The 16649-nt window shown below is 42.0% G+C and overlaps 1 protein-coding gene across 23 annotated transcripts in view; it reads left to right on the forward strand.

The window, feature by feature from the left end:
• Positions 1–16649, forward strand: part of TFDP2 (transcription factor Dp-2) — a 208237-nt gene that overhangs the window by 130967 nt on the left and 60621 nt on the right. Inside the window, exon 1 of one of the 23 annotated variants that reach the window (XM_021934782.2) lies at positions 2037–2147. The exons of the other annotated variants lie outside the window; for them this stretch is intronic. The gene's annotated coding sequence lies outside the window, so the exon portion shown is untranslated. Of the gene's footprint in view, positions 1–2036; positions 2148–16649 lie in introns of those variants that run through there. 23 annotated transcript variants of the gene reach the window in all.

Genomic DNA, 16649 nt, shown 5'->3' on the forward strand with positions numbered 1-16649 from the left:
TGCAGTGAGCTGAGATCACACCACTGCACTTCAGCCTAGGTGACAGAGCAAGACTCCATCTATAATAAATAATTTTTTAAAAAACTTATTTTAAAAACCCAACCTTTTTTTCTGTCTTTTTTTGGGGGGAGGGGGAGGGCGGGGATGGAATCTCGCTTTGTCGCCAGACTAGAGTGCAGTGGTGCGATCTTGGCTCATTGCAACCTTCACCTCCCAGGTTCAAGCGATTCTTCCGCCTCAGCCTCCCAAGTAGCCGGGACTACAGGCGCATGCTACCATGCCCGGCTGATTTGTGTATTTTTACTAGAGACGGGGTTTCACCATGTTGGCCAGGCTAATCTCAAACTCCTGACCTCATAATCCGCCTGCCTTGGCCTCCCAAAGTGCTGGGATTACAGGCGTGAGCCACCCATGCCCGGCCCAGGAACCCAGCTTTTTAATTAAAAGTCTGTCTGCAGTCATGGTCACCTCTTATAAATATTAGAAAAATTCTCACTTAACTGTAAATTTAAAAGGATTTATCTGTTACCCCTGTCTGGCTACCCTCTCTGAGGGACTGTGAGCTTCTTCATGAGAATAATTTCCACTTAAGTACTCTTGGATATTTGAGTACTCATAAATTCTGATCCTTGTGGTTGCACTCAGCTGCCTTGATCAACTCGAGCCATTCAGTGGCTGTTGGTATGAGATAAGATGTGCTGCTTTCTGCGCTTTCTCTTTTACTAGGCCTGTAAACAATGTCTGTGCCATCTGGTGGGTGTATTGGCTGTCGTGATGGCGCTAACAGTAGTGATTGAAAATGGGCTAAACAGTGAAAAAATATAACACTTAAGAACAAGAAACGGAAGAAATAAGGGTCACTCAGACCCCTCTCTTTTTAAAATGAGAATAGAGATAAGTTCAGTGTACTAGAGTCCACTTGCATTTCATTATTTCCTTAATTTGAACAAAGAGTCTTACCAGACCATAAGAGTCATCTGAGGCACTTGTTAAAAATACAAATTCTCCACCTAGTTTTTGAATCTTTAGGTGTCCCGTGGAGCTCAGGAGTGAATCTTGTGATCACTCATATTTGGGAAGAACTGCCGGGAAGGATTGGGAGGATCAAGTTGTTTGAGGACATATGGTAGACTTCCTCAATTATTAATCAGAAGATACATTTCAAAACTAGGAAATTTTAGTTGAGCAGGTGGAAGAAAAATGAGAAATTGAACAATTGAAAAGTTTCCTTGACTGAAAATGCTAACAGAAAAAAGATTTCAAAAGTACATGTTTTAACTAAAGATAAAGAAACCAATGAAAAACCAGCAGTATTGGCCGGGCGCGGTGGCTCACGGCTGTAATCCCAGCACTTTGGGAGGCCAAGGCGGGCGGATCACGAGGTCAGGAGATCAGACCATCCTGACTAACACGGTGAAACCCCGTCTCTACTAAAAATGCAAAAAATTAACCGGGCGTGACGGCGGGCGCCTGTAGTCCCAGCTACTCAGGAGGCTGAGGCAGGAGAATGGCGTAAACCCGGGAGGCGGAGCTTGCAGTGAGCCGAGATCGCGCCACTGCACTCCAGCCTGGGCGACTGAGCAGGACTCTGTCTCAAAAAAAAAAAGAAAAACCAGCAGTATCAACCCTATAGATGAGACAAATGTTTTTGGGTAAACACTTAAAAAAATTATTGAAGGACAAGGGCCCTGCAAGTGACCCTAGTGATTTCTAAGATCTTTTAGGTTTGATGAACTAAATGAAACCAATATTCCAGATACCAGAGCTTGAATTGAGGAGTTTGCTTAAGCAATGAAGAGGGTGTGTTTAAATCTTGACATGTGGTAAGATGGAAAAAAAAATTTTTTTTTCTCCTTTTAAATTTAAGAATTTAGGGCTTTTATGGTTCTAGATATAAGAAAAGGAAGGAGCTAACTGTTTGGGTGAGGGGGAAGGGACAAGATGGAGGAAGGTGAACAAGATGGAGCAGTCCCTGTTGTTTCCGGGTTCTTCTTCACAGATTTTCCCGCGCCCGGGAAAAGAACCAAATCAACTGAGCATGCGCAGAGTGACGTCAAGCCGGGGACACCGAAATTCAAGAAGCCACTCCTACACACACGCCCCAAACTCCTCCCCCTCCAGCTCCCAGGCATGAAAGTCCGCTGCCGGTAAGCGCAGGGGTGACTTCTTCGCCCCCGCATTCGTGGACCGGAGAACATCACCCGAGAGCGCCGGGCGACTTCCCTGGCCCCCCCACACCTGAGGACCAGAGAACCTCGCCAGAGAGTGTGTGCATATTTGCAATAAAAGACTGCCACTTTCTTATGTACTTTGGCCTCATGTTTAATTATTTAGCTCTCCCAAATTAAATTAAACAAAACACTAGCTAATTGTTTTTAAAAGTGCCCCCTAAGTGAAAATGTTCAACAAAGCCAAGAGAACAGGTTTGATCTTCTAGGGAAAGTATGTAGGAAAGACTGATATAAAAGATTTTTGGGGGCTGGGTGCGGTGGCTCACGCCTATAATCCCAGCACTTTGGGAGGCCAAGGCAGGCGGATCACGAGGTCAGGAGATCGAGACCATCCTGGCTAACACGATGAAACCCCCATCTCTACTAAAAATACAAAAAATTGGCGGGGCGTGGTGGCGGGCGCCTGTAGTCCCAGCTACTCAGGGGGCCGAGGCAGTAGAATGACGTGAACCCGGGAGGCGGAGCTTGCAGTGAGCTGAGATAACACCACAGCACTCCAGCCTGGGCGACAGAGCGAGACTCCATCTCAAAAAAAAAAAAAAAAAAATTATTCATTTAGAAATATGACCATAGAGAGCTATAAATACACTTCTTATGATGGTCATTTCAAGGATCCTTTGGAAAGATTGGTTAGGTGATCCATTTGGGTGAATACCGAAAGTTCTCTGTGTTCTGACAGCTGCAGAAACTTTCAGGCTTTTCCTTCCGTGTATGTGATATGTAGGAATGTGCGTGTCAGATCTTGTGTCCTTATCTTTGCACAATGGGATACCTGATCTCCTTTTAGAACCAAATACAGAGAGGAAGGTTCCAGAGGACACTTTAACTATTATACTTTGGAGATATTACGAACTTTTTTGTCTTCTCTTTGTCACCCATCCCAATTATAGTCATGTTGAGGTCATTCAGTTAAAAGGTTTTGTAATGGTAATTACCTTTGGATTTAATCTTAGTAACTTTGGCGAACATGGTTCAGTACAAATGCATCAAAATAAAACATAACAGTGGTGTAATATGCATGTGCAGATAGGTAATACTAGTTAGTAAATAAAGTGAAAACTTTTTTTTTTTTTGGAGACAGGGTCTTGCTTTGTCACCTAGATGGGAGTGCAGTGGCATGAACATAGCTCACTGCAGCCTTGACTTCCTGGGCTCAGGAGATCCTCTTGCCTCAGCCTCCCATGTAGCTGGGACTATAAGTGTGTGCCACTATACCTGGGTAATTTTATTATTTTTTTGTAGAGATGAGGCCTTACTGTGTTGCCCAGGCTGGCCTTGAATTCCTGGACTCAAGCAATCCTCCTGCCTCAGCCTCCCAAAGTGCTGGGACTATAGGCATGAGCCATCACACCTGGTCTGAAAACTGTTTTTGTTTTTTGGGTTTTTTTTAAAGAAAAAGGCATATGAGTATATGTAAACATAAAAATGAAGGAAGTCAGAGTAACTGCAAAGTTTGTCTTTGTTTTTATTTCATTTACGTAGATGTTGACCCACAGAGCCTGAGTTATTTTCTTCTTCTTTCTTTCTTCCCCCCACCCCACCCCCGCCCCTCCGAGATGGAGTCGTGCTCTGTCGCCCAGGCTGGAGTGCAGTGGCACCATCTTGGCTCACCGCAACCTCCACCTCCCCCTCCCGATTTCAAGCAATTCTCCTACCTCAGCCACCTGAGCAGCTGGGATTACAGGCGCACACCACCACTGCTGGCTAATTTTTTGTATTTTTAGTAGAGACGGGGTTTCACCATGTTGGCCAGGCTGGTCTTGAACTCCTGACCTCATGATCCGTCCACCTTGGCCTCCCAAAGTGCTGGGATTACAGACATGAGCCACCGTCCCTGGCCCAAGAGTTATTTTTGAAATACAGGTGCTAGAGATCCCCTGAGTCATCCATATCCTTTCTCCCTAGTCTACTTTGTTTTCAGTTACATATATTGCTTTCTAGATGGCTGGCTAAAATTAGAAATACAGTCTTAAGGTTGTGAAATCATTTCTCTTTGCAAAACAAATTGCCCATTCTAGAATTGACCTGTGACTTGACCTCTTCAGTACTGTATTTGAAGCTAATTGACAGTCTTTTACAGTAGTTATTAACAAATAGTTAAAAGGTAGTACAGAAAGGAAGGGAATGCTCTGACACTACTTTCTTTTTCGAACTCAGCATATTCTTTTGTGAAACTGTTAATCATGAATGAAACAAAACTATGGGGAACTGGCATATGAAGAGGCAGATCAGTGGAGCAGAATAGAAAATCAATAAATTAACCCAAATAAGTAAACTCAAGGTTTCATTTCATATCAGCATGGAGGAGAGTGAGTGGATTATTCATTAAAAGTGGCTAACTGGGGCCGGGGGTGGGGGGGACTTTGGATCTGTCACTTCTTATATCAGATAGATTCCAGGTGGATCAAGGATTTATAATTTAAAATGAAGGCTTTAAAATTGTATAAGAAAACGGGGTGGGGGGTGTTTAATATAATCTTAGTATACATTCTAACTGCTGATAATTAATTTGTAAGAACAGCATATCCAACTGGAAATATAAAATTAAGTAAAACACAGCATGTTGAAAGTGCATGTATAAAGTGCACTTCCAGGGAGCAAAGGTAAATTTAGGAAAACCCTGGCAATTAGCCTCACTTCCTTCATTTTTATATTTAAACACACACAGGCCTTTTTAAGTTTGACACAAAAGTCATTTAAAAATTACAAAATTGACTACATTCTTAAAAATGTGCAAAGAATAATATATGAAAGCAAACACTGTTCCATTGGGGGAAATATTTGCAGCAAGTATAATAGAATAAACGTATTCCTTCAATATTTAAAGACATTCTACCCAAAAAAGGAACATTTACATAACTTTTAAACAAAAGATGCTCATCTGTACTCATAACAATATATTAAAACCAAAATAAGACCAAAATGAGTTACTATATTTAATTTTAAATGTAAAAGTTGTCAAAGAAAATAAAATTTAAAAACACGTTGCCTGGGCGTGGTGGCTGACACCTATAGTCCCACTTTGGGAGGCTGAGGTTGGAGGATTGCTTGAGCCCAGGAGTTCGAGAATAGCCTGGGCAACATGGTGAGACCCTGTCTCTACAAAAAAAGTTTAAAAATTAGCTGGACGTGGTGGCATACTCAGGAGGCTGAGCAGGGAGGATGGCTTGAACCCTGGAGTTTGAGGCTGTAGTGAGCTTTGATTGTTCCACTACACTCTAGTCTGGGTGACAGAAGGAAACCCCATCTCTAAAAAAATAATAAAAAACTAGATTAATGAGGATATATGTAAATGGACACTTCTTGCATTTCTAAAGGGAGAAATATACAGTTGATACAAGTAATGTGGGTAAAGAAATATGTATAGTCATTGCAGTAGTATATGTAATACTAAAAGCTTTTCCATTACTCAGGAGCTCAATAAATAGACTGCTAGAGCCATAAAAGAGAATACTATGTAGCTAATAAAATAAACATTGAGGCTGGGCATGGTGGCTTATGCCTGTAATCCTGGCACTTTGGGAGGCCAAGGCGGGCAGATTACCTGACGTCATGAGTTCGAGACCAGCCTGGCCAGCATGGTGAGACTCCCCGTCTCTACTAAAAGTACAAAAATTAGCCAAGCATGGTGATGGGTGCCTGTAATCCCAGCTCTTCAGGAGGCTGAGGCAGGAGAATCACTTGAACCCAGGAGGTGGAGGTTGCAGTGAGCCAAGATCTTGCCACTGCACTCCAGCCTGGACGACAAGAGCGGGACTCCATCTCATAAATAAATAAATAATAAATAAATAAATATTGAGGCAACACTACAGATATGGAAAGACATCTGAGATAGATATAAAAGCAACACTCAGACTGATAGAAAAAAAGGATTTTTTTTTTGGCTGGGCGCGGTGACTCAGGCCCACCATGCCAGCACTTTGGGAGGCCAAAGCGGGTGGATCACGAGGTCAGGAGTTCAAAACCAGCCTGACCAACATGGTGAAACCCCGTCTCTACTAAAAATACAAAAATTAGCCAGGCATGGTGGCATGTGCCTGTGATCCCAGCTACTCAGGAGGCTGAGTTGAGACAGGAGAATTGCTTGAACCTGGCAGGCAGAGGTTGCAGTGAGCCAAGATCATGCCATTGCACTCCAGCCTAGGTGACAGAGCGAGAGTCCATCTAAAAAAAAAAAAGGATATTTTTGCATATGTGTTTGTATATGCCTAGGATATTTTTGGAAGCTTATCTACAAACTGGCACCACAGCTGTCACTAAGGAAGGGAATATTTTGGTGGTGATTCGGGATGGCAGGAGACTCAGTTGTCACTGTATTCTGTAGTTTTATGAATTTGTATATATGCTTGCATGTAGACATTCATGTACTTATCAATTTATTCATCCAACAAATATTTATCAAGCTCTGCTTACGCTAGGTGCTGGAGACACCTAGCTGGAGCAACGAATGAGATGGCAAAGCCCCTATTGTAGAACTTAACATTCTAAGAGTGACAAGACAGAGAGTAATTACATAAGTCAATATAAATATGTAATGTGTCATATAGAGGTAAGTACTATGGTGGAAAAATAAAGTATAGTAAATTAGGAAGTGCTGATACAGGGTGGTAGATATCTCTGCCGCTGTGTCGACTGAGCAGACTTGAAGGAAACGGGAATAAGACACTTAGGATATCTGGGGGAGGATTCCAGGCAGAGGAAACTTGAAGGACAAAGGCCATGAAGTAGAAATTTGGTTGGCATGGATTGAAGAACAGCAAAGAGATCAGTGTGAATGTAGAGAAATGAAGTAGGGAGAGACTGACAGGTGACAAGGTCAGAAAGAGGACTGCAGATGATACAGGGCTTTGTGAACCCTCATTAAGGACTCAAGCTAAATGAGATGTGATGCCAGTTGGAGAGTTTCGAAGAGGACTCCTCCATGTAGTGGGATCACTCTGAGTGCTGTGTGAAGGATAAACCAGTTGGGTTTCCTAGTATAATGTAATTCACTTATATAATTGCAAATTTTCTAGTAGCAACATTTTAATAGTATGAAGAGACAGGTGAAATGTATTTTAATGATGGATTTTATTGAACCCAAACATTATTAAAACATTATACAAACATTTACTAAAACTTACCATCCGGCCAGGTGTGGTGGCTCATGCCTGTAATCCCAGCACTTAGGGACGCCAAGGCGGGTGGATCACTTGAGGTCAGGAGTTCGAGACCAGCCTGGCCAACATTGCAAAACCCCATCTCTACTAAAAATCCAAAAAAATGCCGGGTGCGGTGGCTCATGCCTGTAATCCCAGCACTTTGGGAGACTGAGGCGGGCGGATCAGGAGGTCAGGAGATTGAGATCATCCTGGCTAACACGGTGAAACCCCGTCTCTACTAAAAAAAAAATACAAAACTAGCCGGCAGGCGGCGGCGCCTGTAGTCGCAGCTACTCAGGAGGCTGGGGCAGGAGAATGGCGTGAACCCGGGAGGGCGGAGCTTGCAGGAGCCCAGATCGCACCACTGCCCTCCAGCCTGGGCGACAGAGTGAGACTCTGTCTCAAAAAAAAAAAAAAAAAAAAAAAAAATACAAAAAATTAGCCAGGCATGGTGGTGGGCTTGCAGTCCCAGGTACCTCGAGGCTGAGACAGGAGAAACGCTGAACTCCGGGAGGCGGAGCTTGCAGTGAGCCCAGATCGCGCCACTGCACTACAGCCTGGGTGACAGAGCAAGACTCCGTCTCAAAAAAAAAAAAAAAAAAAATTAGCCAGGCGTGATGGTGGGCACCTGTAGTCCCAGCTACTCAGGAAGCTGAGGCAGGAGAATTGCTTGAACCCAGGAGGTGGAAGTTGTAGTGAGCTGAGATCGCACCACTGCACTTTAGCTTGGGTGACAGAGTGAGACTGTCTTTAAAAAAAAAAATGTTGCCGGGCTTGGTGGCTCACGCCTGTAATCCCAGCAATTTAGGAGGCCAAGGTGGGTGGATCACGAGGTCAGGAGTTTGAGACCAGCCTGGCGAACATAGCAAAACCCCGTCTCTATAAAAATTAGCTGGGCATGGTGGCGGGCCCCTGTAATCCCAGCTACTCAGGAGACTGAGGCAGGAGAATTGCTCAAACCTGGGAGACGGAGGTTGCAATGAGCTGAGATCGCACCACTACACTCCAGCCTGGGTGACAGAGCAAGACTCCATCTCTCCTTAGAGAGAAAATAAAATTAAAAAGTTAAAAACATTATCATCCAACATATAATCAATATAAACATTAGTCAGATGTTTTATAGTTTTTCGTGCTGAGTCTTCAAAATCTGATGTGTATTTTATAACTAGAGCACATCTCAGTTTAGATGCTAAATTTTCAACAATTGAAGTGAAACCTAGCCCTATCAAAATGATAAAGCTGTGTTTAATGGGAAAATACTTCATTTGCTTTAGTTTTTAAATATGTTAATTAAAATTAAATAAACTTAAAATCCAGGTCTGACCACATTTCAAGTGCTCAGTAGCCACCTGTGTCTAGTGACTACTGTATTAGAGAGCATGGAAGTAGAGTTGTGGGGTAGGGTGGGCAGCAGCATGGAGCTGCATCTGGAAGCTATTGCAGTAATTCAAGCTAAGATGTTGTCCTGGACCAGAGTGATAGCAGAGGAGTAGGTGAGAAGTGCTTGTATTCAAGCTATATTTTAAAGATCCAGCTTGCAGGATTTATGAATGAATTGAGCGTGGGGTATCAGAGAAATCAAGGTCTCAACGGTAATCTTTTCAGTCTGAGCAGTTGAAGAGTTTTCATTTACTGAGATGAAGAAGGAGGTTTCTGGGTGGGGTGGGGGCAGTCCAGAGTTAGATTTTGGATATGCTAAGTTTGGATATGATGTGTCATATGGATACATATGACACATCAAATGGAGATAATGAGAAGATAATGAGAAGATAGTGGATATGTGAATCCAAAGTTGGAGGGATAAATTTAATCCCAAGAAAAATACACCAGAGTCATCAGCATATTTAAAGCCAGGAGACTTAGATGGGATCATCTCATGAGGAAGGGCTCACAGCCAAGAGGTTGGAGGACTGAGCTAAGGGGCTCCCAAATGTTTAGAGAGAAAGGAGCCAGCAACTAAGGCTGAGAAGGAGTGGCCAGTAGATTGGGAGGAGAACCAGGAGAAAATGGTGGCTTGGATGTCAAGTGGAGAAAGTGTTTCTAAAGAAAGTGTTTCTAAAGTGTGATTTTAAAAAGTGTCAGAGTAGATGGAAGGTTAAAGTAAATTGAAGGCCAAGAATTTCAGTGGAATTGTGGGGGAAAATTGGGAAGAGAGGGTTCAAAAGAAACAGATATGGAGGAAGTGGAAACAGCAAATGCTGGCAGATTTTGTGAGTAGTTTTGCTGTAGAGGGCAACAAATTAGTTGGTAACTGGAGGACTGGATGGTCAAGAAAAGTTGGTTTGTTTTTTGTTTTTGAGATGGAAGAAATTACGCATGTTTATGTACTGATGTGAATGATCTGGCAGAGAGGGAAAGATTGTGATGATGCAGGAGACTGACTTAAAAGGGACAGTAGCTGAATGGATGTTTTTTAGACAAGAAGATGAACTACCTGTATTTTTTTTTTAAGGGCCAGTTGAGGTGACAGAAGAGGAAAAGCAGAGGATGGTATAATCTATAATTAGCATCTTACTAATTAATATGAACTTGCCCACGTTACATTTTTCCATCATTTCATTAAGGTATAATTGGGACTTCAGCAAACACATACACCACCACAATCTAGGTCATTTTAACTTACTTATGCTGGGTGTGGTGGCTCATGCCTGTAATCCCAGTGCTTTGGCAAGGTGGGAGGATGGCTTCAGCTCAAGAGTTTGAGACCAGCCGGGGCAATATAGTGAGACCCCCTCCCTACAAAAAAATAAAAATAAAAAAAATAGCTGGGCATGGCGGTGCACACCAGTTGTTCCAGCTCATTGGAAAGCTGAGGCAGGAGGATAACTTGAGCCAGGAGTTTGAGGCCGCAGTGAACTCTGATAGTGCCACTGCTCTCCAGGCTGAATGATAGAGCAAGAATCCTGTCTCAAAACAAACCAAAAACTTTTATTTTAGGTTATAGGTTAGCTTGTCCTGTGAAGTTGGACCCTATATATATGGTCTATACCATTGCTTCTAATTTAAGACATTTATAAATCCACAAAAAAGATGTATTCTTTCCTATAGTAAGTTACCAATTTGGTTCTTGTAGGAGGATGTGATGTAGGCTTAGGTGAAGACGGTTTTTCCTAAAGCTAATTCAAGCAAAAACTTTTTTTTTAAGAAAGTCTATGCCATGGAAAAAAATGTATATAAGCATCATAAAGACTAACCACAATTATGTAACTGGATTTTTTTTCATTTTAATTGGACATATTGAAGGTGATTAATTGTAACTGGAACCCCCTAAAGAATTATGAGTGGAAAAAAAATCTGTGGTGTCTAGACAATTCTAGTGGAAAACAAAAATATTACTCAATAAATTGAAATAATATTTGAGCCAAAATCTTGTGCCTGAGCCAACATCTGGCATAAGTTTTTAGTTCTGTTTCTTAGCCACTTCCCTAGGTGATTGATCTCATTTAGTTAATTGAGGGAATTGCCAGAACCAAAATCCAGGCAACTTTAAAAATTGTTGTTTTTAATACACTGAGTCCCAGGAATCAGCTTCTGGACAGTGTCAAGCTCCTATTGCCAAGGAGCTATGAATTTAGGCCACGCACTTAGGAAAAACTGTTTAGACTTTATTTACTTCTCTCAGCCTGGCTGAAATTTTGGTTGACTGAATCTTTATAATCTATTTAAAGGTGTCCTTTTGAGTGAAAATATATATATATATTTCTGCTGCTGAACTTAGCTGATTTGATGAAAGTAAGTTTTGTCTAAACATATGGCTTTTATTTCTGGGTATTACAGCTATTGGAATTCTAGTGGAGTCCTTTTAACTACTTTTAAAGCAAATTTCATTTTTACTACTTATGAGACAATCATTTCTAGATCTTCAACTTGTTTTAGTAGCTATGGCTGATTCATTCTCTCTTTCAGAATGACAGTAACTTTTATATTTATTTATTTATTTATTTATAAGACGGAGTCTCGCTTTGTCACCCAGTCTGGAGTGCAGTGGTGCAATCTTGGTTCACTGCAACCTCCACCTCCCGGGTTCAAGCGATTCTCCTGCCTCAGCCTCCTAAGTAGTTGGGATTACAGATGTGCGCCACCACACCTGGCTAATTTTTGTATTTTTAGTAGAGACGGGGTTTCACCATGTTGATCAGGCTGGTCTCAAACTCCTGGCCTCGTGATCCTCCTGCCTTGGCCTCCCAAAGAGCTGGGATTACAAGCGTGAGCCAGCACACCTGGCGACAGTAGCTTTTAAAATTTTAAAACACGTGCATGCATGTTCATAAAATGTTTTTTTCAAATAATAAAAAGTGTAAAACAATGCTTCCTCCGTGCTACTCATCAGAGCTAACCACTATTAAATTTGTGGTTTCTCTTGGCAGACTTTTTATGAATATATAAAACTATGTGAAAAATAGACGTATATGTAGTTTTTCAGGTAAATGTAATCGTGTTCTTTTATAATAGGACGTTTTCCATGGCGATACATGCTTGTGTTTTTAGGGACTATATAATATTCCATCATGCACATGTACCAGATGATGTTTAAACACTTAAATTGTTTGTAGGTCTTTGCTTTTCTCCACCGTGCTCCAATCCCAGGACATGTACAATTGTTCTTATCTGCCTAGTTTATTATATTTCCACCAGAGGAACTGCTAGTCAGAGGGTATGCCCATTGTCAATCATGATATCACAGAAGCCAGACATTAGCTTACCACTTAGGCAACAGAGGGTATTTGTTGAGATGGAAAAAAGCTTTAAAATGTGTAGAATTATAGGCCGGGCATGGTGGCTTACGCCTGAAATCCAGCACTTTGGGAGGCTGAGGCAGGCGGATCACGAGGTTAGGAGATCGAGACCATCCTGGCTAACACAGTGAAACCCCATCTCTACTAAAAATCCAAAACAATAGCTGGGTGTGGTGATGGGTGCCTGTCGTCCCAGCTACTCGGGAGGCTGAGGGAGGAGAATGGTGTGAACCTGGGAGGCAGAGCTTGCAGTGAGCCGAGGTCGCGCCACTGCACTCCAGCCTGAGGGACAGAGTGAGACTCCGTCTCAAAAAAAAAAAAAAGTGCAGAATTCTTTTTAAAGTATTTATGTAGAATTTTGTATTCTAACACACGGTCAGTTTATTTCTTTCTAATTAAAATCAACACATCAACACATCGTCAGAACCTCCAGAAAGGCTCTACAGTATTCCCTTCACTAACAGAGTATGTTATTCCCTTGAGTGCAGGGAACAATGTTGCTTGTTCACTGAATATCCTAATGCTTAGCCTTAGTTCTTGACATAGAGTAGTAGGTGCCAAGTCAGTATTTTTAAAATGTGCCTGTTTTGCCACATCCTTGCCAACTCAGTGCATTATCAGACTTGTTAATTTTTTATCAGTCTAGTATGCAAAAAAGGTTTCCTTTTTTTAAAAAGTTAATTGTTTTTTGGGTTTTTTTTGTTTTTTTGTTTTTTGAGACAGAGTCTTGCTCTGTCACCCAGGCTGGAGTGCAATGGCATGATTTTGGCTCACTGCAACCTCCGCCTCCCGGGTTCAAGCGATTCTCTTGCCTCAGCCCCCCAAGTAGCTGGGATTACAGGCACACGCCACCATGCCCAGCTAATTTTTGTATTTTTAGTAGAGATGGGGTTTCACCATGTTGGCCAGGCTGGTCTTGAACTCTTGACCTTGTGATCTGCCCACCTTGGCCTCCCAGAGTGCTGGGATTACAGGTGTGAGCCACCACGCCTGGCCCAAAAGTTAGGTTTTTAATTATTAAAATCAAGCATCTTTTCATGTGATCAATGGCATCTGTATTTCTTCATATACTGGATTTATTTTTATATTGGGATATTGCCTTTTTCTTATTAATTCACAACAGTAGGTTAAATAAACAAAATTTTTTAAAGAATGGTAATCAAATGACCTGTGCATTGCACATTTGTTTACCAGCCTGACATTTGTCTTCTAAGTATATTAAGTCTTGCTATAAAGTTTTCATTTTTAAGTAGTCAGATCCATCAGTCTTTTCACTTAAGATATCTGAATTCTGTAACACGGTGAGGAGGGCCTTCCTCATTCCAGGATTATAAAAATATTATTGTATTTTTTCTTAAGTTTTAATTTTTATGTTTAAATATTTGATTTTTCTGAAATTTGTTTTTGTTCAATGTGATAAATTGAAATCTAAAATTTCTTTTATCCAAATGGATAGTCTCTTGTTTCAACATCATTGGTTTGAAATACTACCTTTATCATATACAAAATTTTCATATATAGGTGAAATTATTTCTGGACTATAATTTTTGTTTTGTCAATTTATTGTTCTTTTTTCTTTTTTTGAGACAGTCTTGCTCTATTGCCCAGGCTGGAGTGCAGTGGCGCTATCTCGGCTCTCTGCAACCTCCACCTCCTCGGTTCAAGTGATTTTCATGCCTCAGCCTCCCAAGTAGCTGGGATTACAGGTGTGCACCATCACGCCTGGCTAACTTTTGTATTTTTAGTAGAGACAGGGTTTCGCCATGTTGGCCAGGCTGGTTTCGAACTCCTGACCTCAGGTGATCTGCCCTGCTTGGCTTCCTAAAGTGCTGGGATTACAGGCGTGAGCCACTGCCTGGCCACATTTTGTTTTAAGAAAATCAGTTGCACAATTGCAAGGTAGGGAAACTTTATTTGATAATACCAGTTCGGTCATGTTAAAAGCGAAATAAACAAAGGACCTGCTGTTTAAATTGATTTCAAACTCAGTATGAGTTATGATCTTGGTTGGGAAAATAACAAGGGTTGTAATTTAAGCTGTATTGCAGGAAGTTTGGCATCCAGATTAGGAAAGGTAATACTTTCAATCTTGGCTGATCAAACACTTTTTATCATTTGTGCACCTGTTTTGTTCCAAGGACTAAACTAGGTGCTAGGATACAAAGCTGAGAGACGTAGCCCATTTATAATAGGATTAAAAGTCAGTGATAACAGGTTTTATGAGAAGCCAGAAGAGGAATATCCAGAATTTAGACCACAGGGGATGGGACAGCTTTTAAGAAGGAGGAGATGCATAGAGCAGAGGCTTTGGAGGTGGAGCTATCGGCTTCACTACCATGGGACCTTGTATTTAATTTCAATCTCAGTTTCTTAATATATAAAATAGGGTCACTAATAATCTATTTCACACTGTTGTCCTAAGCATCGATGAGGAAAAAAGTATACACACATACATACATACACATAAAATGTGTGTGTGTGTGTGTATATATATATATACTTTTTTCCTCATCGATGCTTAGGACAATAGAGTGTGTGTGCACGTATATATGTGTATATGTACACTTTATATGTGTGTGTATATTTATATGTACATACATATATGTATGTATATATAGGAAACCTCTGGAACAGACTCTGGGGACATAATAATTGCTCAGAAAATGGTGTGGAAGCCATCCATTTTGAAGTGCTAGTAGGTAGGAGTTGGCTCAGTAGAGAAGGGCCTTCTCAGCAGATGGAAAGGTGTATGCCAAAGCCAGTTGGTTGAATTGGGGCCTCTCTAGAAATGTAAAGTATTTAATCTGGTTGGATTGCGGGGTACATGTGGAGGGAGGAACTGAAGATGAAGCTGTGAAAGGAGGCAGGGGTGAGATCTCCACTGCGAGCTTTTGTGCCATGTTGAGGAGTCTGAGAGGCTTTTAGGAAGTGTTGTGGAGTCCTTAAAAACCATAATTAGGGGAGTGTTCAGAACAGTTTTGCCAGTCGAAAGAATGGTTTGTTATAGATGCATGGAGTGGCTAGGAAAGCTGTTAGAAGTAGGATATCTGGTAAGAGCGATGGTGCTCAGCCCTGGCCGCACATTGGAACTGTCTGGAGAATGTTTAATGGCCTGATGCCCAGGTTCACCCCAGATCAATTATATCGGCAGCTCTAGGATCCAAGGCATTGGTATTGTTCATTGTTCCCCAGGCGATTCCATTGGACAGCCAGTATTGTCAATCAACTGAGTTAGATGGTAACTGTATTCAAACCAGATATGAAGTTGCAAATTAAATGAGTGCCAGCAGCATAGTGCAGGGATCCCCAACCGGCCACCAGGTACCAGTCCATGGCCTGTTAGGAACTGGGCCACACAGCAGGAAGTGAGTGGCAGGCAGGCAAGCCAGTGAGTGAGCAAAGCTTCATCTGTATTTACAACCACTCCCCATCGCTCACATCACCGCCTGAGCTCCGCCTCCTGTCAGATCAGCAGCGGCATTAGATTATCATAGGAGCACAAACCCTGTTGTGAACTGTGCATGTAAGGGATCTAGATTGCACACTTCTTATGAGAATCTAATGCCTGATGATCTGTCACTGTCTCCATCACTCCCAGATGGGACTCTCTAGTAGCAGGAAAACAAGCCCAAGGCTCCCACTGATTCCGCATTGTGATGATTTGTATGACTAATTCATTATATACTACAATGTAATAATAATAGAAATAAAGTGCACGATAAATGTAATGTTCTTGAATCATTGCAAAACCATACCTCCCTTCACCCCCGTCTGTGGAGAAACTGTCTTCCATGAAACCAGTCCCTGGTGCTAAAAAGGTTGGGGACCGCTGGCATAAAGGAACTAGAATAAGGAAATAACAAATACGGTGGTCAGTTGAATGAGGAGGAGATGGAGTGAAGATCTGAAGATCATTTCTAGATTGGATCATTGGGTGGATTCAGTGATCATATACAAGGGCTCAGTCATATATCAAGAGTGAGAACAGGAAGTAGAAGCAGATTTGGGTACTTGGACTTGCTGAGTGGGTACAATAAATATAATTTGATTTTATTTGTGGAATTAGGGGGAAAATGAACTCTACAAAAACTGAAGGGAAAGGGCCAGTGGAATAGTTGAAAGTTCAGGAGACAGAGTAGATAATTGATGGGTGAGATCCCTGAAGAGGCAGAAAGTGCAGAGCAGAGATGAAAGAAGCCATTTTGGGCCAGGCACGGTGGATCATGCCTGTAATCCCAGAACTTTGAGAGGCTGAGGCAGGCGGATTACCCAAGGTCAGGAGTTCGAGACCAGCCTGGCCAACATGGTGAAACCCCATCTTTAGTAAAACTCAAAAATTAGCCGGGCATGATGGCGGGTGCCTGGAATCCCAGCTACCCAGGAGGCTAAGACGGGAGAACCACTTGAACCTGGGAGGCGGAGGTTGCAGTGAGCCAAGATCGCGCCACTGAACTCCAGCCTGAGCGACAGAGCGAGACTCTCAAAAAAAGAAAAAGAAAAAAGAAGTCATTTAGGCTGGGTGCCATGGCTCAAACCTTTAA

This window comes from Papio anubis, chromosome 2, assembly GCF_008728515.1.
Source record: "Papio anubis isolate 15944 chromosome 2, Panubis1.0, whole genome shotgun sequence".
NCBI classification, from domain to species: domain Eukaryota; kingdom Metazoa; phylum Chordata; class Mammalia; order Primates; family Cercopithecidae; genus Papio; species Papio anubis.